The 22940-nt window shown below is 50.4% G+C and overlaps 1 protein-coding gene across 4 annotated transcripts in view; it reads left to right on the top strand.

Annotated features, from left to right (window-relative positions):
- The window catches only part of DGKK (diacylglycerol kinase kappa), a 156822-nt gene that overhangs the window by 66209 nt on the left and 67673 nt on the right, over positions 1–22940 (top strand). The window lies entirely within an intron of this gene.

The following is a 22940-nucleotide window of genomic DNA, read 5'->3' as shown; positions in this document are numbered from 1 at the left end:
TTGTTTCCGCTGCATTTTGCAGAGCGACTTCCCATTGTTGGCTCAGTCCTCAGCTGTGGCTTTGCAGAGCTCCCCGCAGCAGAGCGTGGCAGCAAGCGGTAACGATTTCTGCAAGCCGCCTCTCTGACACCGGCCCTGGCCAGGGGCTGAACCAGTGCCCGGCGCAGCCCAGGAGCTATTCTAACTTGTGCAGTCTGTAATACTCCACAAGTGGATAGGACTGCATGGGAGCACAGCCCACACCACGGGGGAGGAGCCAGCCGAGGAGTACTGATATGGAGCTGAGGGCAGCTTTACGGTCACTGGCCCCATTCTGGTGGCACAAAAGGAGGTGACTGCAGGGCAGGAGCTGTTTTAAACACCAGGTTTAGGTTTGAATTTAAAAAATATCAGGTTTTTCACCTTGCGGAGAAGCCTCATGGGGCAGGGGGAGGGTGCTCTAGCTGGCAGGATTTCTCTATTCCCAGTGTTCCCTGGCTGAATCAAACCCCATTCTCCAAGCCATAACAGTGCCGACTAAGGGGTCAAAAGTCAGTGCCATGCTCTCCTTGCCCGTTTGTGCGAAGAGGCGAATTGAGCCGCAGTCACTTCCTGGAAGGGACTTTTTGGCCAAAGGGCATTTTTCTGACTGGGAAGCTGTTTGGATGGGATTGAGGCTGCACTGTCTGTGCCGCCAATTGAATGTGTCTTGAGCCATCTCTCCATGGAGACCTGCCAACCAAAGTAAGGATCTGAGTCTGTCATTGCTTCGTTAATGCTGATATGACTCAAGGAGTGCAGCTGACTCACTATTAGGAGTGTTGGAAATACACCTACAAGCACTGGTAACTGAATGACTAGCGAGTTTGAAGGACTATATGGTATTTGCAAGGCTCAGTTGCTAAAATGATTAGCGGCTTGATGTGTAGATTGCATGTCAAAGCAAAGGGAGACGGGGAGGTGGTGGGTCTCTAGGATGCTGAACAAGATAACGATATAAATAATAGCGATGGCTTTGCACGTCTAGGGTCTCCCATTCATGTGTTCAAAGCACTTCCCAAAGGGGGGTAAGTGCTATTGTCCCCATTTAGTGACTGAGGCCCATAGATGACTTCCCCAAGGTCCCACAGCAAGTCGGGGCAGGGATTGGAAAAGAACCCAGGAGTCCGGAGGCTCAGCCCCTTACTTTAATTAGAACACTGAAAAATGCCGCCATTCCATGTTGTATCTGCAAAACGTGCCACCTCTTGAGATATATGGACTCAGGTTTAAGCAGGCAATTGGAAATGCAAATTTTGTTTAAATGTGTTTGGTTGCACTGATAAATACCCATTTGCATGTGTAGTTATTCTGAGAACATCATATGGCCATCAAGGGTCAGATTCCTTGATACTTGGGATGTTTTGCGCTGCTCTGATGATCAAAGAAGCAGTTGACCAGACTTAACTGGGCAGCTAAATTGGTTTATGGCTGTTTTGCACTGCAGAAGCCAATCAGTGGAGGTGGGGTTCCCAGTTTTATTTCTTATGTCTGATCTGTATTACTGTAGAAGCCCCAGTTGTGGCTCTGGACCCCCCTGTGCTAGGTGCCGTACAAACACAGGACAAACAGATGGTCACTGTCCCGGAGAGTATACAGTTTTGAAAATCTCACCCTTCCCGTCCAGCAAGACTGTGCAGGATGGCGGCTGCGTTTCCATCACCATTTAGGTTGTTGACCGCTTTGCTCCCTCCAATGCCCGGCACATCAGGTGAAGAACACTGGAGCCATGGTTTCAGAGTAAGAACACTGGAGAGTTTCAGAGTGAAGAACACCGGAGCCATGGTGGCATGTAGGGTTGCCAACTTTCTAATTGCGCAAAACCGAACACCATTGTCCCGCCCCTTCCCCGCCCTTCCGCCGAGGCCCTGCCTCTGCCCCACCCCTTATCTGAGGCCCTGCCCCCACTCACTACAGCCTCCCTCCATCTGTCGCTCCCTCTCCCCCACCCTCACTCACTTTCACTGGGCTGGGGCAGGGGATTGGGGTGCAGGAGGGGGTGAGGGCTCCAGCTGGGGGGTTTGGGCTCTGGGGTGGGGCCGGGATGAGGGGTTTGGGGTACAGGAGGGGGCTCTGGGCTGGGGCTGAAGGGTTTGGAGTGCGGGAGGGGACTGAGGGCTGGGGCAAGGGGTTGGTGGGGCAGGAGGGGGTGTGGGCTCCAGGAGGGAGTTTGGGTGTGGGAGGGGGCTTAGGGCTGGGGCAGGGGATTGGGGTGCAGGAGGTGCAGGCTCTGGGAGGGAGTTTGGGTGCGGGAAGGGGTTTCAACCTGAGGAAGGGGTTTCGAGGTGTGGGCTCCGGCTGGGTGGCACTTACCTCAGGCGGATCCCTGTCGGCGGTGCAGTGGGGCTCTCTGCCTGCCCTGGCTCTGTGCTGCTCCTGGAAGTGGCCAGCATGTGGCCCGTAGGCGGAGGTGCGGTCAGGTGGCTCTGTGCAGTGCGTGCTACCCGCACTCACAGTTGCCACCCCCACAGCTCCCACTGGCTGCAGTGCCTAGCCATTGGAAGCTGCAGAGCCAGCACCCGAGGCGGGGCCGGATTGCGACGATTCCCTGGCTGCCCCTGTGCCTAGGGGCCACAGGGACATGCTGGCTGTTTCTGGGAGCTGCACGGAGCCAGGGCAGGCAGGGAGCCTGCCTTATCCCTGGTGCACCACTGACTGGACTTTTAATGGTCCGGTCAGCAGTGCTGACCGGAGCCGTGAGGGTCCCTTTTCAACTGGGCGTTCCGATCAAAAACCAGATGCCTGGCAAGCCTAGTGGCATGTGGGGGCCCGTGGACTGCAGGGTAGTTGAAGGGCCAGTGGTGGAGTGGTCAGCACAGCAGTGCCCAAAAAACAACCTAAGGAAGCCCTAAAATTTGGCCCTTTGAGTGCAGGACAGCACTGGACAGGTCAGCTGCAGCGTTTTAGTTCTTGCGAATTCAACCAACAAGCCATTTCTATTCATCCATCAGGACAGATGCAGGTCAAAGCAAAGATTAAAGATTTAATAGCTAATCTGTCTCCAGGATTTATAATGTGCCTATCACCTTGGGCACATTATCTTGGAGCTGACTGTGTGTGTGTTATCTTGGAGCTGATTGTGTGTGTGTGTGAGAAATTGCTGTGTTCGGGCCCTGCTGTGTCAGTAGATGTCTGCATGTGAAGTCCCTAATATAAAAGCTGATGAGCCTCAGAATGGACCCACCCATCCTTTGACAGCAGTCCCCTCTGTGGCCTCTATGAACACAGCTCCATTGTCTCGCTGCTTAGGTGTGGCACAAGAGTTACAGTAAATAGCCTCTGGCACCATGCTGAGAGTCTAGTAGCAAGGCACCTGCCCTCTGTGCTTGGAGACACAGCCTGAACCTCTGGGCGTGGACTCTGCAGGTGGGACAGCTGTCAGGGAGCTCCCGATTTTTATAGCCCCCTCTCCCCCCCCACTTTGTTCTCTCCTGGGAAGTCCGCTGGCGCCCCTGCTCAGAATGCAGGAGGGCTTGGCTTAGGACCAGCAGGGTTTCATCACGCAGTCACAGACTTTACTTGGCAGGAGGACACGGGAGCTGTGCAGGCACTTCTAAAGGAACACAATGCTTCCCTGAGAAGGCAGCCTCAGCCCTCCTCTGTCCTAAGGAATTTGCCCTGGCTACAGCTACTGGCATAACTGCAGAGTTGCAACCGACCGTGCAGATAGGCAAAGCCAGTTTTAAGCAGGAGGACTGCTCCATCAGTGTGGTCTAGTAGCTAAAGCACTGGACGGGGAATCAAAGATATGGGTTCTAGTCCTCTTGCTGGGTGACCTCAAGTGAGTCACTTCCCCTCTCCATGCCTCAGTTTCCTCATCCATAAAATCAGGATAATGATGCTGACCTGCTTTGTAAAGCACTTGGAGATTGATTGATGACAAGTGCCACGTAAGATCTAGGTGTTATCACAGTGGGGATGTGCCCCGAGGCTGAAATCAAGGCAAATCACCCATGGAATAAAGGTAGAAGAAAGCTGCATTAGCTAGTGGTCAGTACAAAGAGACTGGGTGTCTAGGAAACCTCATCTAATCTCTGCCAATAGCTTGTCCTGTCACTTTGGGTAAGTCATTTGCCTTCTCTGTGCCTTAGTTTCCCCACCTATGGTACTGGCCTAGCTTTGTAAAGTTGACTTGAGAGTGGCGAGGTGAGGATCTATCAGAGGTTCTGTTCATATGAAAATTAGTACAAGTGGCTGAGTAGTGACTTCCAAACGCACCTCCAAAGGGTTTTGATTTATTTCAGAAATAAAATACTGTTTCCTCCCCGCCCCCCCCTCCCCATTAAAACAATCATGGGGCCAAATTCCTTCCTAAGCAGGAATGCAGAGGTGACTTCAGAGTTTCCTTGGTCGAGCTGGTTGCAGATTTTCCAACGGAACATGTTTTCTATGGAAAAATGCCATTTTGTTCACCTTGAAACTTTCCACAGGAAACACTGATTTGGATGAAAATTTTTTAGGAAAAAACATCCAGAACAGAATGGTTTTGATTTTGTTTGCTTTTCATTTTTTTTATATTCCATTATACATTATAAAATAGCGAAAAGTCAAAATCGAAATGAAATGTTCTAACTGACCCAAAACTAAATATTTTTGAAAATGGCATTTCATGGGAAGTTTTGAAATCTTTGGTTTTGTTCTGAATTGGAACTGAAACTAATTTCAAAACTGTAAAATTTCCAGAGACACTGGAAATTCCAGTTCCTTCCCATCTCGGTTCCTAGGATGCTTCGCTTGGGAGTTGGGGTTCAGCATCCGCAAATCCTCAGAGACCCATGTGGAAGGGTGCATTGGAAGCAAGGACCATACACAGAAATCCTCTACAGGCTGGTTATGGGACCCTCCTCTAGCCCCTGGGCTGTGCATCTGCATGGTACTGGCACTGCTAGGCTGCAGCTGACTGGTGCTTTCCACAGCACTGGGAGTCACCAGACGTTAACAGCACCTCAGACTCCATGGAGCTAGAGCCCTGCTTGCAAGGGGAGAAGGGAGTACATTATGGAGCTGGAATCCCCTCTCCCCCTGCCCTGTTGAGGTGCAGGCTCCCCTCCCTTCTGAGTGCTAATGCAGAAGGGTGCAAGGGCCTGGGTAGATTACGTGGAATGGCCACAGCCAACTCCTCCCAGATATTTCGGGACTGAAGGTTGTGCCATGCATCCCCCAAAAGGTATTTTCTCCAGCTTTGTAGCTAGGGTCTGGATTTGACCTGTTAGCTCAACCTGCTGAGCCAGTAATGTCCCTGGGCAGGTGATATACAAACAGATGGGCCAGGGTTTTTTAGATTTGTTAGGATTTCTATGATTCCCAAAGACAAACCTTAGAAGTTAGTAATGGGAAAGACCTGTCAGGCTTCCCAGCCCATCTCCAAGGAGGCCCATGTGGGACTGTTCCCTCCAGCACAGCACAGTTGCTAGAGTATTTGTCCAGCCAGGTGTTTTAAACTCCAAGCAATAGGGTTTCCACAGCCCAGAGCTGCCAACAATCCCCCTAGCTGCAGGGACTCCCATCATACGCCCAGGCATGCCCCAGTGCTGGAAGTCAGTGTAGTGCTGCTCATGCTGTGCTTATAGCACGGGAGGAATTCTCCCCCAGCTATCGGCTAGCTGTTCACAGCCCCGTATGCTGCTGCAGTTGCGCATAGGTATTGGTGTGAGTGGAGAATTTTACCCTCTGAATCTCTGGATCTCACTCACCGTTTGGAATTTTTTCCTGCTGTTCAGCATATATTTTCTGTGATTGGTTTCATCCCATGAATAGCTCTGAGCAACCACTGAAGTGAAGCATTTATGCTGACTGAGCCTTTTTTACTCGAGTCCTTGGGTCTTGCAGCCTATCCATCAATAGGCGTCTGCCAGGTTGGGCTTTTAATTTCTCCCTCCCTCCTGCTGCCTCAGGTTGCTTCCTAGTCTGGAATCCTGCTGTTTTGAATTTGATCTCTGGTGTGACTCCACTGCAGTCAATGGCAATGCACCAGGTGTGGGGATGGATGGTCCAGTTTGTTAGTGGCGTCTGCCATGCTTTCGCAGTTGGGACCTGTAATGGGGCACAGCAGGATGCATGACCTTGTCGCATGTCTGTGTAATGTCACCATGGAGCACTGGGCAAGGTGCCAGAAAATCAGGGTGGATCACTTGGTTTCACTGCTGCTCTCCAGCGAGAGAACTGCAGTCAAATGGCTGCAGCTGCCCTTCAAGAGGCGCTGCCTGTTTTACATGACACATAAAGAATAAACAAGGAAGAAACCAGCTAGAAATTCAGTGTTTGCTTCCTTGTGTTTGAGGCTGTTTGAGATTGAATTTAGTGCCAGACAGACAGCTCTGGAGACGGAAGGCCACAAAGCAGGAAGAGCAGGGGCATCATCAGGACCAATACCTTGCCAAAATGCTGCCGCCCTGACCCAGATGGGAGATTTAGTTTCTATGCATCTGATGTCCTGAGTTGCTGAGCACCTGCTGCTGCCATAGGCGTGGGTTAGAGCCATGAGTACTCAGAACCTCTGAGACTCAGTGCCCTGCTGACTCTTTGCCTCTCTGCTGAGGCTGTCAACACATTATTGCCATAGCAACTTCCATGATGCACCACTTTGGTTCATCCCAAAGGAGACGGTGGTGCATCATGGGAGATGTAGTCCTGCCAAAGAGGCCAGCCCATAAAGGAGAACGGGGACATGAGGTGGTTGCAGATTAAAGTCCACGTGACTCCAAACAAAACGGTTTGATTTGGTTCCCCCAACAGAAATGTTTCACTTTGGATCAACCCAACCCCACATAAAACCTTCTGTTTAGATTTTCCTGAGGGAAAACCAAAAAATTTTGGCAAAATTTACATTTTCCTAAGGAAGATCTTGATTTTTGTGGAAATTGCATTTTCTACTAGAAAAGGACATTTCAATGGAAAAGTCCCAACTAGCTGTGCCAGTGATACTGCTCCACTGAGGAAATGGACGGAGATTCCATCCCCACCCCACCTCATTTCACATTGGCCACTAACAAGCCAATAGTCTGCTATGACATTTGATCATTCCAGGGACAGATTTCAAAAGAGCTCCATTCTCAAGGTGACACTCATTGCCAGATTTTTAGAAGGGCTCAATCCGAGAGGCCCTCCATCTGCAAGGAGGTTCTGTCCCTTGGGGATTAGCTTTGATGATGATGAGCACATTGAGTGCATGTTCAGGTCAGCTCCCTGACTGCTGCGCTGGGCATCGCAAAATGGGGAAGAGATGGCCAGCCCTCTGTGGAGATAGAGGTGGTTAGGGACTATTTAGAAAAGCTGGATGTGCACAAGTCCATGGGGCCGGACGAGTTGCATCCGAGAGTGCTGAAGGAATTGGCGGCTGTGATTGCAGAGCCATTGGCCATTATCTTTGAAAACTCGTGGCGAACGGGGGAAGTCCCGGATGACTGGAAAAAGGCTAATGTAGTGCCAATCTTTAAAAAAGGGAAGAAGGAGGATCCAGGGAACTACAGGCCAGTCAGCCTCACCTCAGTCCCTGGAAAAATCATGGAGCAGGTCCTCAAAGAATCAATCCTGAAGCACTTGCATGAGAGGAAAGTGATCAGGAACAGCCAGCATGGATTCACCAAGGGAAGGTCATGCCTGACTAATCTAATCGCCTTTTATGATGAGATTACTGGTTCTGTGGATGAAGGGAAAGCAGTGGATGTATTGTTTCTTGACTTTAGCAAAGCTTTTGACACGGTGTCCCACAGTATTCTTGTCAGCAAGTTAAGGAAGTATGGGCTGGATGAATGCACTATAAGGTGTGTAGAAAGCTGGCTAGATTGTCGGGCTCAACGGGTAGTTATCAGTGGTTCCATGTCTAGTTGGCAGCCGGTATCAAGTGGAGTGCCCCAAGGGTCGGTCCTGGGGCCGGTTTTGTTCAATATCTTCATAAATGATCTGGAGGATGGTGTGGATTGCACTCTCAGCAAATTTGCGGATGATACTAAACTGGGAGGAGTGGTAGATACGCTGGAGGGGAGGGATAGGATACAGAAGGACCTAGACAAATTGGAGGATTGGGCCAAAAGAAATCTGATGAGGTTCAATAAGGATAAGTGCAGGGTCCTGCACTTAGGACGGAAGAACCCAATGCACAGCTACAGACTAGGGACCGAATGGCTAGGCAGCAGTTCTGCGGAAAAGGACCTAGGGGTGACAGTGGACGAGAAGCTGGATATGAGTCAGCAGTGTGCCCTTGTTGCCAAGAAGGCCAATGGCATTTTGGGATGTATAAGTACGGGCATAGCGAGCAGATCGAGGGAGGTGATCGTCCCCCTCTATTCGACATTGGTGAGGCCTCATCTGGAGTACTGTGTCCAGTTTTGGGCCCCACACTTCAAGAAGGATGTGGATAAATTGGAGAGAGTCCAGCGAAGGGCAACAAAAATGATTAGGGGTCTGGAACACATGAGTTATGAGGAGAGGCTGAGGGAGCTGGGATTGTTTAGCCTGCAGAAGAGAAGAATGAGGGGGGATTTGATAGCTGCTTTCAACTACCTGAAAGGGGGTTCCAAAGAGGATGGCTCTAGACTGTTCTCAATGGTAGCAGATGACAGAACGAGGAGTAATGGTCTCAAGTTGCAGTGGGGGAGGTTTAGATTGGATATTAGGAAAAACTTTTTTACTAAGAGGGTGGTGAAACACTGGAATGCGTTACCTAGGGAGGTGGTAGAATCTCCTTCCTTAGAGGTTTTTAAGGTCAGGCTTGACAAAGCCCTGGCTGGGATGATTTAACTGGGATTTGGTCCTGCTTCGAGCAGGGGGTTGGACTAGATGACCTTCTGGGGTCCCTTCCAACCCTGATATTCTATGATTCTATGATTCTATGTTGGGTGCTGAGTAGTTCTGAAAATGTGGCCTCGCTTGTGGGCGCGGATGCTGCAAACTCTGTCCTTGATGACATGGGCTGGGGGGTGACACCCCTCTTTGGGGAGGCTAACCCGTTGACCCTGCCCCTTCTGCTCATGGCCCCATGTGTCCAGAGGAACCCCGAGCCCCTCCTTCCCACTGGAGGAGTCCTGGCCCTCCCACCCCATCTGCCCTGAGCCACCAGCTGACTGGCCTCAGCTACACCGGCCGGTCCCAGTGCTGGGCTGAGCCGCTGGCCCCAGTGCCGGGCTGCTGGCCCAACCCCTGGTCCAGCCCGAGCCACCCGGGGCTGTCCAAGTCCCTGGCCTTTGACGGGCCTGAGCTCCAGGCCGCTGGCTGGAGCTGAGCCTCTGCCAGCTTCAGGGAAGATGGGAAGGGAATGGGACCTCAGAGTGGAGCATGGGCAGGGCCACGGCCTGGGTTAGGAAGGCTTACCCTGCTCTGGCCTTTGATACCTGCTGCCCATGCTCGTTGACTGGGCAGGATACACCCAGCAGCTCGTAGAGGCGAAGGGCTTCTGATCCCATTCTCACATGAGCTGTCTAGCGTCAGGGTCTTTAGCCATCTGTACTCTACAGGCGTTACACCCGCACAGTTATACCATCAGGGGTCTCCAACCTTTTAACACTCAAGATCACTTTTTGAATTTAAGGACAACCCAGGGTCTACCCTGCCCCTTCCCCAAGGCCACGCCCCTTCCCCAAAGCCCCGCCCCGCTCACTCCATTCCCTCCCCCACCCTGTTATTCTCTCTCCCTCACCCTCACTCACTTTCACCGGGCTGGGGTAGGAGGTTGGGGTTCGGGAGCGGGTGCGGGTGCGGGCTCTGGGCTGGGGCTGAGAGGTTCGCAATGTGGGAGGGGACTCTGGGCTGAGTCTGGGGCAGGGTGCTGGGGTGCAGGAGAGGGTGAGGGGTGCAAGTTCTGGGAGGGAGTTTGGGTGCAGGAAGGGGCTCTGGGCTGGGGCAGAGTGTTGGGGTGCAGGAGGGGCTACAGGGTGCTGGCTCTGGGAGGGGGCTCAGGGCTGGGGCTTGGTGTGCAGGAGGGGGTATTGGGTGCTGGCTCCGGGAGGGGGCTCAGGGCTGGGGGTTGAGGTGCGGCCTCCTGCCGGGCAACACTTACCTGCAGCAGCTCCCGGTTGGCAGTGAAGTGTGGCTGCTGCTAAGACAGGTTTCAGAGGAACAGCCGTGTTAGTCTGTATTCGCAAAAAGAAAAGGAGTACTTGTGGCACCTTAGAGACTAACCAATTTATTTGAGCATGAGCTTTCGTGAGCTACAGCTCATGTATGATGAAGTGAGCTGTAGCTCACGAAAGCTCATGCTCAAATAAATTGGTTAGTCTCTAAGGTGCCACAAGTACTCCTTTTCTTTTTGCTGCTAAGACAGGCTCCCTGCCTACCCTGGCCCCACACCACTCTCGGAAGGGTCCAATGTGTCCCTGCGGCCCCTGGGGCGGGGAGCACGTCACTCCTTGCGCTGTCCCCTCTGTAAGCACTGCCCCTGCAGCTCTCATTGGCCACAGCTCCCCGTTCCTGGCCAATGGGAGCTGCAGGGGCAGTGCTTGCAGGCAGGAGCAGCCCACAAAGGGAGACCCCTGTCCCCCCTCCCCCGGAACTGCGTGGCTGCACTGGCAGCTTCCAGGAGTGGCATGAGGCTGGGTAGGCAGGGAGCCTGCCTTAGCGGCAGCCATGCTTCACTACCGACCGGGAGCCACCAGAGATTGGGATCGACTGCGAGTTCCTCTGGGATCGCCCTGTCGATCGTGATCGACTGGTTGGTGACCACTGGTGTAGACACTTCCTACAGCGGTGGAAGGGATGTTTCCGTTGTTGTAGGTAATCTGCCTCCCTTAGTGACAGTAGCGAGGTCACTGGAAGCATTCTTCCATCGATGTACAATCTACATTTTAAGTGTAGATCAGGCCTGTGACAGACTTGCAATATCTTGGAAAACTTTATGGAATTAAGTTAAACCTTATTGAATTAGGTTTAATACCTTTGGGGCCCATTCTATTAAAAATGCAACCATGTATGTTATTGTGGAATTGTGTGTAACTTCTCTAGGAGGAGAGGACTGCTAATAGCATTCCTCCAGTCATCAGCCCCCTGGAGAGGTTCGCATCTGCTCGTTCAAACTGGATTCTCCAGAGACCAACAGACAAAGAAAGGATTTTTGGATAAATACCCTGCTTTTAAACTGGCTCTGGGCCTTCTTCTTTATCCAGCAAATAGACAGGATCCTTGCTCTATGGATGGACCCAATCCTTAGGGGAGGTTTAGAAGGACTTAGGGGCCCCAGAACATTGGGTGCTTGTTCTGAGCTGAAGTTGTGCTGATGTTGAAACCACAAGGAAGCCCTTTGGGTCCAGTGCCGGATTGCTCCTCCCAGAGCCCATGTTAGGGTGGGGTGATTTTTGGCAAGCTTGGTAGTAGGCATGTAGGTTCTTTCATTGTATCTAACTTGTTTTCTCTGTTGTGCTTTTACCTTAAGAATAAAGCAGGCTTACATAGGAAGAGCTGTGGGGTGTTTATAACTGTGGGCATTCAGGCTGGTAACTGCCTCTGAGGAGAAAGTAAGGCTGTCTCTGCTGGGGAGAACACAGTGAAGGCAGGGCACGGTGCAGCCTGGAAATATGTTGGTCAGAAGGGAGTGAGACGCGGGTCTCTACCCAAGAGAGGGCATGGCCCAGGAGCCTGAAGCGGAGGTGCTTGCTGGATCATAGGGGGGAATATGGGTGTGGTTGCCCTGCCCTGTGACAAGGCCTTTTTTCTGGTAAGATAACAACCTGCTTTGTAAGCCCTTTCCATTGTGTTGTCCTCACTGGCCTCTGCTGACATGTGTTGCTGTTAAGGACATTAGGCCAGACTTGCTACAGGGCGGAAGACAGCGAAAGCCCGCTGAGGTGATTGGCCTTGCAGTGGCTTCCGTAGGGGTGAACTTGACAGAATGGGGTTTGTGACTGAGGCCCCAGCAGGAATAATTCTTCAAAGAGGAGGCGAATTGGTGTGCTAACAAATCCCTCTGTTGTGTGGGAATCGATGGGATGGGGAGTTTGGGCTAGGTTGTTCAGGGACATTATTGTGGGGATGTCATTCCCCTAAGAGACATTGGCTGTGCATTACTCCTCTGCTAACAACCCAGCTTCCAGTTCAGCTCCCAGAGCTCAGGGAAGGAGGCCCCTCTCTTCCCCTCGTCCTGAGAATCACTGAGGCAAACCCCGGCCAGCTCTTGATTTAGCAGCATCTGTTTTAGAGAAGGAACTTCTGCTTCCTGGTTCTAAAATAACTGTCCGCTGTTCCCTCCGACTCAGCCCTCCACGTTCTTCCTGCCAGTGTTCTCAGCATCAGCTGGGGTTTTAAGCTGCTGCGTGCAGGATATTATGACACATCACAGACAGGGGAGTCCTCCAGCACCTATCCCCCCTCCCCCCACCATATCCCACCATTGCATCCTGGGAAGTTTCAAGGAGGAGGTCAGGCTTGGCTGGGGGATGTTCTTTCATCCCCGGTGCAGATGGAGAGTGAGGGTTCGAGGAGTGTGTGGGGAGACTGGAGGAGGTTCAGTCCCCTTGAGTATTTAGAACTAAATCAAACAAAGCAGGGAAATGTCTCTCTCAGTTGAATCACTGTCTTTGTGAGATGAACCTGACCCTCGGAGTAAGGGGAGTGGCATTAATGGCAGCACAAATGCAGTCTGCAATAGCCCTCATCCTTAATAATGAGGTATTGTCCATGAAGACTATATGTCCCAGCATGCAGTGCTTCATCTTGATCTGCACAGTATTGCACAGTGAGACCTGCAGGCTCCACTGTGGTATCAAAGGGCACTTGCGATGCAGTCTGCTCCATTGTTTGTGTTGCGGTAGCACCTAGAAGCCCCAGTTCAGAGTTGGAGCCCTGCTATGACAGGCACTCTGTGCTTTGCAGATTAGGGTCAGCCATTATGGTCTAGGCAAGCTGTCATTGCGACCCTCCACCGGACTGGGAAAAATGTAGGCATTCCTAGTGCAAGAAAAAATGAAACCCGGGTACAGTTCTGCAAGCTGGGGATTCTGAGATCAGACTCACTTCATCCTGAAAGCTCTAAGTCTTGCTCACACTCTGATTGTCAGTTTGAAACAGAACTTTAAGCTGCTGTATGCAGCACTGGAAGAGCATTCTATATCCTGACATGTAAAGGGGCACTCATGGCTCAGTCCTGGAGCCTGGACAGTGTTCCCTAGTGGTGAAGATATCTCTTTGGGACACGGTAATCTTTGCATCACTACTTAGATTACTAGATTTCAGGCCAGGTGGGACAGTCTGTTCTCGACTGACCTCTTGCAGAGCATGGGCCAGAGAACCTGCTGATGTCATAATGCAAATGTCATCATGTCAGATTGCAGTGACTTTGTCCAGGAAGACAAAATGTTGCAAGAGATGTCCTGTGTCATGTTAGTGTGTCGCTCTTCAGTGAGGTACCTGCAGCAGGAGTTCTCAAGAGGGAGAGAATGTGAAAAGAGTGGTGTATGGCTCTTTAAAGTGCTCCCTCGAGTGCTGACATTCTCATCAATTAAAATCTTCTGTCAAACATCAGCATGAGCTGCAACCAGGCCAGCAAAATGCCATCGCCCTGCTGCTCCTGTTAAAGCCATACACTGTGCACCACTTCTTGTACGCCAGTCATTTACGCAGTAGTAATTAATCCTCACTAAATATGTATTTAATTATTTACTGCTATCTGACATAATTACTGTCCTGGTTAATTGAAGGCAAGAATTGCATAGGGTTGTTATTGCATCTGATTAAATACCAATCAAATATCAGTGGGTGACAATAGCCATTCTGTACACTTCTGCAACCCCTTTAATCTGCTGAGTACTTTGCAAACACTGATTAATGAAACCTCACAAACACTGCTGTGCAGTAGGTAAATACTGTTAGACTACACTCAGTGGATCTCAAACTGTGGGTCGGGATCCCTAAGTGGGTCACGACCCCATTTTAATGGGGTTGTCAGGACTGGCTTAGGCTTTCTGGGGCCCAGGGCTGAAGCCAAAGCCTGGAGCCAAGCTGAAGCCCAAAGCCCACTGCATGGGGCTGAAGCCCCTGGGCTCAGGCTTCAGTCCCCCTTCCTGGGGTCGTCTTCTATTTTTTGTTGTTAGAAGGAGGTCGCGAGGCAATGAAGTTTGAGAACCCCTGGACTACGTTGTTCTTGGAGGGAAGTGTGGTCTAGTGGCCTGGGGACAAGTGTGGGTGCTGGGAACTCCTGATTTCCATCCCTGGTTCAGGATTTTACTCCTCTCTGTGGGCCGATTACATTTCACCACGCCATGCTTCCATTTTCTGATCTGGAAATGGAGATGATAATGCCAGCACTTTGAAGCTGAGATCGTGGGCCAGTATTTGCTTAATGTTTCCTTATGGCACCCTCTACACACTCCTACCCTGGTCTGTTGCATCCAGCGCTTGTCGCACGTCTTATACGTAGGCTCTCTGGGGCAGGGACTATTTCTTTGTGTTATTTTGTGTGTTTGTACATCAGCTAGTGCAGTGGAGCCGTAGGCATGACTGGGATACCAACATAAATAATATGCTCCCCATTTTAAAGGGCTGAATGCCCACCCAACATCAGGATGCATCAGCACTGAGTAGGAGTGAGTGGCTTGCTCTGGAAGAGGGTGATGTCTCTGGTAGAGAGGAAGCTCCCTGTCTTGGGAGAGGGCATATAGGCATGTCTACACTGCAATTAAACACCTGTGGCTGTCCCCTGAATCAGGCTCATGGGGCATGGGTTAATTGCGGTGGAGATGTTTGAGCCTGGGCTGCAGCCCAAGCTCTGAGACCCCTGTCCTTCTCGGGGTCCCATTGAGTGTTGTTGGAACTAAATGCAGACTATTTGCATTTACCTCTTCCAGAACAACCCATGAGCATGGGAGTCACATGCTGCACACTCAGCTGTTCAAGTCAGTGAAAGGGCTAGTGGGTAGAATAATGTCCATAGATATCCAGGAAGGGAGCATGAGAAAATTCCCTTTAGTTGCGTTTCCTTTAGTTGGGCTGAGCCGCGTGGTATGGCCCGTCTCAACTAATAGGAACTTGAATGGCCATACTGAACAGACCGGTCCATCTAGTCGGTTTCTTGTCTTTGACAATGGCCAATGTAGATGCTTCAGAGAAACCTTCATAATTTACCTACTAGTGCATTACTGCGCTGTAGATGAAAATGCCTTTCTGACCCTACTAGATGATCAGCTGTACCGTGAAGCATCAAGATCAAAAGCCCCGATAATTGTCCCCGGGAAATTGTAATCACAGCTGCTATTCCTGTTTATATAAGATGATAAAAAGAGTCTGTAGACCTTTAATCAGATGATTGCCTCAGCAATATCCTGCAGCAGTAAGTTCCACAGATCAATTACATGTCTAATTGAAGATCTGATTCTACTCAGAAACAAATAATGCTGAACTAAACCGCCCGGTCCTCCAGCTGCTGGGACAAGACAGATCATGCTCCACATCAGTGAATTCCTTTTCTGAACTAAATGTACCTCAGCAAATTAATTTCAAAGGCCGTTGGAGCCTCCTAATTGACAATGGAGCCAGGAGTTCTTATCTATAAAGGGCCCTTGGAGAAGCTTGAAGCTTTTGATGAGAAGTGTTACCTCAGATAAAATGAGAGGTTTGGGGTGCAGGAGGGTGCTCCGGGCTGGGATCAAGGGGTTTGGAGAGTGGGAGGGAGATCAGGGCTGGGGCAGGGGGTTGGGGTGTGGAGAGAGGCTCAGGGATGCAGGCTCCGAGCAGTGCTTACCTCAAGTGGCTCCTGGAAGCTATGGCATGTCTCTCTCCAGCTCCTAGGCTGAGGCGCGGCCAGGCGTTTCTGCACGCTGCCCCATCCGCAGGCATCCCTCTCCAGCTTCCATTGGAGCGCCGGAGGGGGTCACTGGAGTACATAGGAGCTGGCGCAGGGCCATGCCGCAGCTTCCAGGAGCTGCGTGGTGCAGCCCGCAACCCAGTACGCTGACTGGAGCACCAGAGCGGCCCTGACCCTGCGCCCTGGCTGAAGCGGGGCCGAGCTGCGTGGTGTGGCCCACCGCCCTGGCTGGAGCGCTGGAGCTGGGCTGAGCTGCGTGGTATGGCCCACGACCCTGCTCCCCAGCTGAAGCTCGAGGGCCGGCTTAAAACGGCTCGCAGGCCATAGTTTGCCCACCCCTGTGCTAGCTCCTGAAGAGAGAGAGTGCCTTGGCTTCTAATCAGGCCCTTGCTAGGAAGGGGTAGTGTTGGCCTTTTGAGAGAGAGTGGGCTATTGATTAGTCCACTATTGCTCGAACCTTTCAAGGTGCAAATGAAGGAACAAGCAATGCCAGCCAGTCTAGATGCTTCAGCAAAGGGGAGATGTTAGCATTGCTCTGATTAGTGCAGCTGCTTCACTAGAAAGAAGGAACCTGTTTATATCAGGAGGCAAAAAACAGAAGTACAACGTTAATAACTGCCTGGCACACCAGGAAATAAGAGCAAAGAAAGCAAGAGTCTTTGGAAAGTTCTCATCGTGAGGGCTCTTTGTTTAAAGGGGCAGTATGCCCAGTCACTTGCAGTGGTTAGTTTTGTTGTTTGTCACCTTGCAGCCTCTTAGAAGCTCAAAAGTGACGTTTCCCATCCCTCCACTTCTGCTCTTACCTGTTTTCAGAGATAATTTCCCCCTTCTATTCCTTAAAAGCAAGATGCAGGGATAAAATGGCTAATGACCCCTGGCTAATAAAGGCTCATAACAGAAAGAAATGCAAAGTGTGTGTGTTTCCTCTTCCTTCCTCCCCCTCAAAAAAATCTCAGATACTTCCCGGTTAAATGAAAACATCCCAGAGGCAGTGTTTCCCACTCTTTAAATGTTTGATGCTTTTTCCTAAAGCCCCTGGTCCTGGAATCCTGTGTGGGATTTTTTTCAATTGAAAGTTTCTGGCCCTCCTGGTTACAGAAAAAAGCTTGAAAACATGATCCAAGTGCTCCTTAAAGTCTCAAAAAGCAAATAAAAAGAACACAATGTATATTATTTTACAAATCTCATGATTTTATTGCAATCTCTTGATTTTGGGGCCTAACTCATTGTTTTGGAGCCTTTGCTGAGCCTGTTGGCAATACATGCAGCTGCATGGCAGTCCTCGTACCTGTGTTCTCACACAATGCTGTATCCTGAGATGTCTTTAACCTGAAGGATTGCACAGAGCAGAAAACAATAATAATAATAAAACCATATTGAAACTTATTTATGTGGTGAATACCCTCATGCATAACCTGATTAATTGGAGCATTCAGCATCTAAACTAGGGCTTCACTGAGAGGCTTTGCAGCTTCCCTGTTGGAGAACATGATACAAATTGTATGCTTATTTTATATTCCTGTTGTCATATGCATGGTCCATATGGGCAGCACAGCTCTGGGGATATTTTTGAGTGTTATCTTATGCTCCCTCTACTGGCAACTCTGTTCAGTAGTGGAATAAGAGCATTTGCAGAGTCCCCTTGAAACAGGAGCTATTTGGGTATCAATTCCTTTTTAGCGAACCAGCAGTGTGAATTTTCTGCAGTGTTTCGAATCCTGGGGAGGTTTGCCCCGCTTTCCCCACCTGGCAGCACATTTCAGGACTACCCCTTCACAAGGGGTCCTCTTAAGACAGATTTAAACTCCAAGTTTCCTTGTTTATGTTTTGGAAAGGGTAGCAGGGCTGGTGCCTGCCCGAGAAAGAACAAAGGTAAGGTGTTATAGCAAACTTGGGGACAGCTGAGAGGCAAAGCACAACTGCAATGTTATCTGGAAAATCCTGATCCTCACTCTACCTCTTTGCAAACCTCGTGTGTTGTGCTAAGTCCACAGCCCCAACCTGGGCATCTACTGTGCCTAGAGCTGATGAAGGGGTTCTGGTTTTCTTGAGGCATTGCCGTGAAATCTAGGCACCAGAAGGTGAATCATAGGCAGCTCTTTGCATTCAACATTATGGTCCTATATTTGTCATGTGGAACACTTTAATTTAAGAGCATCCAGCATTTGCCATGCAGAGGGCCAACTTCCTGGGAGCCTGTGGGCTTCATTTTATCTGGATAAAAGTTTACATAAATATTTCACTAAAAAGAAAAATTTACCTAACCCTAATGAATGCTGGGATTTGACTATTTCTTGACAGGCAGGTAGCGATCGCTTGTTTGCTTCATTCTGCAATAATGAAAACCGGCAGTTGATGGGTTTTGTCCTCACCCAAAGTCATGGGGGGAGGGGAGGAACTGCAAATGGTTTTATGGAATAGGAAGATTAAGTGACCTCCAAACCAGAGCACCACAGGCTGTGACCCTATGCAAAGGACATGTGCCTGTCCTCATTTAGCACTCGCTCCAACTATGATGGAGGCCTCCCTCACAACCCCTCCTGTGATCCTCCTCCCACCTGTCTGGGGGCTTCTTTGCTGTCTGTTATACCCCCTGTGTGGACTGGGACAAGGAGGTGCAGCTGAACTTTGGTGTTCCTTGTGGGCTTTGCAGGTGGGCAATATTAAGAAATGCAGAGTTAGAGCAGCTAGTCCGTCTTTGCTGTGGGCCATCAGCACTGGTGTCAGATGGGATCCTGGATGCTGTCAGGAATGGTGCTCTGCCTCGGGGGCTGGGTGCCATTGGTGTGTCTGGGGCTGGGACCCTGGAACAGCAGGACACAGTGCTGTTCCAAAGACTAAGGCCCATGACGCCATGTCAGTCATTTGGTGCTGGTGCCACATCCATTGGGTTTAGCTGAAGAATCTGTGTTGTGCAGTATCAGCCTGGTGTAGTTACAGGTGTGTACTGTGCCATGTTGATCCTGTGTTCTTATGAAATCTGCATGAAACTAATTTGATTGTATCCAGGAAAAAAAAGGCAGTATTGGTATTTTTGGTTTTGTTTTGGTGGTGGTGAGGAGTTGGAGGAGGGGAGGGTCAATTTTCCCCGACTTGTTGAATTTGTGTGTCATTCTGAGCTGTTCACCTGACCATAATATGAAGATGTTTGATACTCTGGATGTTTGGCTCTCACTGCAATGTGTGAGTGGAAATGGAAAGCATTCTAAAAAGCTCCACGAGGTGCGAAGAGAGGGTAAAGGTCCGAGCTCTGCCTGTTAGCAAGCTATCCAATTGTCCGGAGTCGTCGGTGACTGGGGAGTGGAAACAAGCCCGTGAACATACTGAAGGAGTAAAAATCAATCATTCTTCAATCTAGATCAAATAGAAACACTGTCAAGAGTCGTTAAGCAGCGAGATAGAAAGGGGTTCATGTGCATGATACAGAAAATTGGCTCCTTCAGCTTCTTGGAGATCAATGGTAACACAGAATGAAATTGCCTATTGAGGCATTGGAGAAGAACGCTGATGATCCTGTAAGTCAGTGCTACTCAAAGTAGTGGTCTGCGGACTGGTGCCGGTCTGCGAGCCATCGGCTGCTGGTCTGCGCACACATTGGAAAAAAAAATTGCTGGTCCCCCACATCAGATAGCTTGAGAAGCACTGTTGTAAGTGACACATTTTCATTGCCGTTGTCCCATCGAAATGTAGCCACAATGATAAACTGGTTTCAGAGTAACAGCCATGTTAGTCTGTATTCGCAAAAAGAAAAGGAGTACTTGTGGCACCTTAGCGACTAACCAATTTATTTGAGCATAAGCTTTCGTGAGCTACAGCTCACTTCATCGGATGCAATTTAGCTAAATCAGTTCAATCTCCCTTTAGTGAAACTGTGTAAGTCTGTACGCAGGCCAGCCCACAGGCTTTGATACCCAAACCAGGGCCCAGATCACTTGGGAAGGGCAGTAACTGTGCCATGCAGCCAGAGGAAGGGGTCTCCAGAGCATACCCAGAGCGTTATTGCCTAGTCATTGCTCCATGGTGGCAGGCAGCAATCTTTGCTTGGCCGCCATGCTCCACCCACTTCTAAATCCATCTGCACAGAAGGGAGAATGGCAGCAGCCCAGCAGAAGCAGGGTCCAGTGCCGTGGATAGCTTATACAAGGGAATCAACGTCTCCTTGTGTTCCTCTTGCTCCCCGACATGGCATGGTGCACCACTGAGCCCTTGTTGAGTGGTGATTGTACCACTAAAAAGATCAAGACAAAAACCTGAGACTAAAGTTGTGACCTTCTTTTGCATTAATGCCCCTTTCAGTGTCACACAAAATGAGCAATGTAATGAAGTGTTTGAAGCACTTTGCTCTAAATAAACTCCTCCAGACCAGACAGATTTAAACTTCCAGACTCAGATGCTGCAAATGAAGAAAAAAAGGGGAAAAACTGAAGGAAGCACTAAGAGGATCAGCATGTTCATGCAAGATGACTGATCAGACATGAGAAATGACCCGATAATAGTATCCATTCAGGGGAAAATGCATTGCTGCTAAACGCTGATTGTACAGCTGCAAATAAACCTGCTCTACATTGTGTCTAGGTTACTGAAGAGAGCACCCCAAAATGCAGAGTATAGTATGAGAGGATCTCTGCCATTTTGCTCAGAGAAAATAAAATGAAAGAGATGAGAGACCTTCACAGAAGCAATCAACTCCAGCATTTGCTTTCTGTGCAGTGAGCACACTGTTGAAACCTTCTTGAAGAAAGAAGTAGCACCTTACATAGCACATGGGGGAAGTTCAAAATGTTTTCCACCCTGCCATCAGCCTCCTGGTTGATTGACTGATACCATAGGATTGATAGCCTGGCTTCCCAAAGACACTCAGTGGATTGAGTCTCTGCATTTTCATCCAAGTGCCATAAGGATGCTGCTGTTTGCGCTGAGCAGGAGGCCTTTGTTTGAAACACAACAGACATTTCACACAACAAGGGACTGTACAGAAATTCTAAACTTTTACAAAAGCAATTTCAGGAGTTTGCAGGGGGCTTGGCTGATCACAGGCTGCTAGTACAGCTGCAGTCTCAGTGGAAATCTGATTTGATGTAGTTAACAACAAAGAACTGGAACTATGCAACAGCAAATAAAATAAATGATTCACCGAAGGAATGGAACTTTTCCATTACTGAGCCAACATGATTGATCTCAAATACAGAAGTCATGGGCTGAGCTCCATACAAGAAGAGGCAGGTGTGATGTAATTCTGAGTTCCTTCCTTCTCTTCTAGGTTGGTACAATAAAAGCTATTACTGTCCCCCTCCCTCTCTGATAGCCTGGGACCAGCACAGCTCCAACAGCACTACAAACAACAATGGAAGATTTTGGTATCTAGGGCAGATACAAAGTGGGTAGGTCTGACTAGTTAATAGATTGGAGGCTTGATTCTTGTGTTTTACTGTCAGACCAGCCACCTCTGCATTGTGGACATTGGTTGCCTTTTTGTCTCTGAGGAGTAAATGGGCTTATATGAAGTGACTTGCAGCAAGTAGGTGCCTTCATTTCACAAAGCCTTTGTGCTTTCAGAGGGAAAAAGGTGGTTTTCTTTGGGCTGCAGAAAATGGCAGCAAGCCTAGTATTCTCCCATAGTGGGTCTCTAGCTCTGGTATTATCTGGCCCCCCTTACCAGTGCCTCTCCATCTCCATTGTGTGAGGCAGAGCAGGGCCACTCTCCCCACTGCACAGCTGGAACTAGGCCCAGAGAGACCTGTGCACGGTCACAGGTCACACATGGAGGCTGTGGCAGAGCAGGGAATTTAATCCAAGTCTCCTGGGTCCCAGGCTAGTGCCCTAAGCACTGGGCCATCCTGCCTCTCTAAGGGGCTCTGTGGGGTCTGTTCTGTATGTAGGGTTGCCAACTTTCTAATAGCACAAAACCGAACACCTCTTCCCCCCACACCATCCCACCCCTTCGCCGAGGCCCTGCCCCTGCTCGCTCCACCCCCCTCCCTCTGTCTCTTGCTCTCTCCCACTCTCACCAGGCTGGGGCAGGAGCTTGGGGTGGAGGAGGGGGAATGAGGACTCTGGATGGGGATGTGGGCTTGGGTGTGGGGCGAGGATGAGGGGTTAGTGGTGTGGGAGGGGCTCAGGGCTGGGGCAGGGGATTGGGGTGCAGGGTGTGAGGTCCGGGAGGGAGTTTGGGTGTGGGAGGGGACTCCAGGCCAGAGCAGGGGGTAGGCGTGTAGGAGGGGGCTCAGGATCAGGGAATGGGGCTGGGGTGGGAGGGGTGCAGGGTCCCGGCAGCACTTATGAGGCTCCCAGGAAGCAACTGCCAGGTCCCTGCAGCCCCTAGGCACATGGGCGGCCAGGAGGGCTGCACAGTGCTGCCCTAGTGCCCGCAGGCTCCACCCCCGCAGCTCCCATTGGTTGTGGTTCCCAGCCAATGGGAGCTGCAGAGCCGGCACTCGGGGTGGGGGCAGTGTGCTCCCATGGCTGCCCATGTGCCTTGGAGTTGCAAGGACCTGTCAGCTGCTTCCAGGAGCCGTGCGACGCTAGGGCAGGCAGGCAGCCATGGGCCCCCACTGCGCCGCCAACCGGACTTTTAACGGCTCAGTTGGCAGTGCTGACCGGAGCCCCCAAGGTCCCTTTTCAACCGGGCATTCCGGTCGAAAACTGGACTCCTGGCAACCCTATCTGTATCACAGTCTGCACTGCTCCACACTAGTCTCGTGTCATTATGGGGCTTGGATTCTACCCGTTCCAATCCAGATGTGTGTTGGACTCCGTTAGCCTTGTGTAAGTACAGAGGTCCTGATTCAGGAAAGCCCTTAAGCACATGCTTGAGTCCATTCATTTCTAGGAAAGCATTTAAGTGTGGGCTTAGCACGGGCTTTCCTGACTCAGGACCAGACCCAGGACCATACCAGCAAAGCGGGCTAACCGAGTATGTAGCATGTTGGCCCAGTTTGCCTCTGGGCTTTGCATGCTGCCAGGCCAAGCATGGAGCAGAAAAAAGAGGGTCCTGATTGTCTCTTTTTTGACACCCGTGTCATCCCATTGTCTTCCCGGCTTTATTCCTGCTTTACTCTGGAGGGAGGAAGATGGGAACTGGGCTCAATGGGTTTAGTCATGCAAATCTAACAGACAGACTGAAAGCTCAGGGAGTGTGTGAAAGAAATGAGTCCCTCCCTGGGGAAATGGAAAACCTTAACATTGGTCTTATTCTCAG

Source organism: Caretta caretta, chromosome 9 (genome assembly GCF_965140235.1).
Source record: "Caretta caretta isolate rCarCar2 chromosome 9, rCarCar1.hap1, whole genome shotgun sequence".
NCBI lineage: Eukaryota > Metazoa > Chordata > Testudines > Cheloniidae > Caretta > Caretta caretta.
Note: the sequence above shows the minus strand (reverse complement) of the source record. Positions and strands in the feature narration are given on the sequence as shown.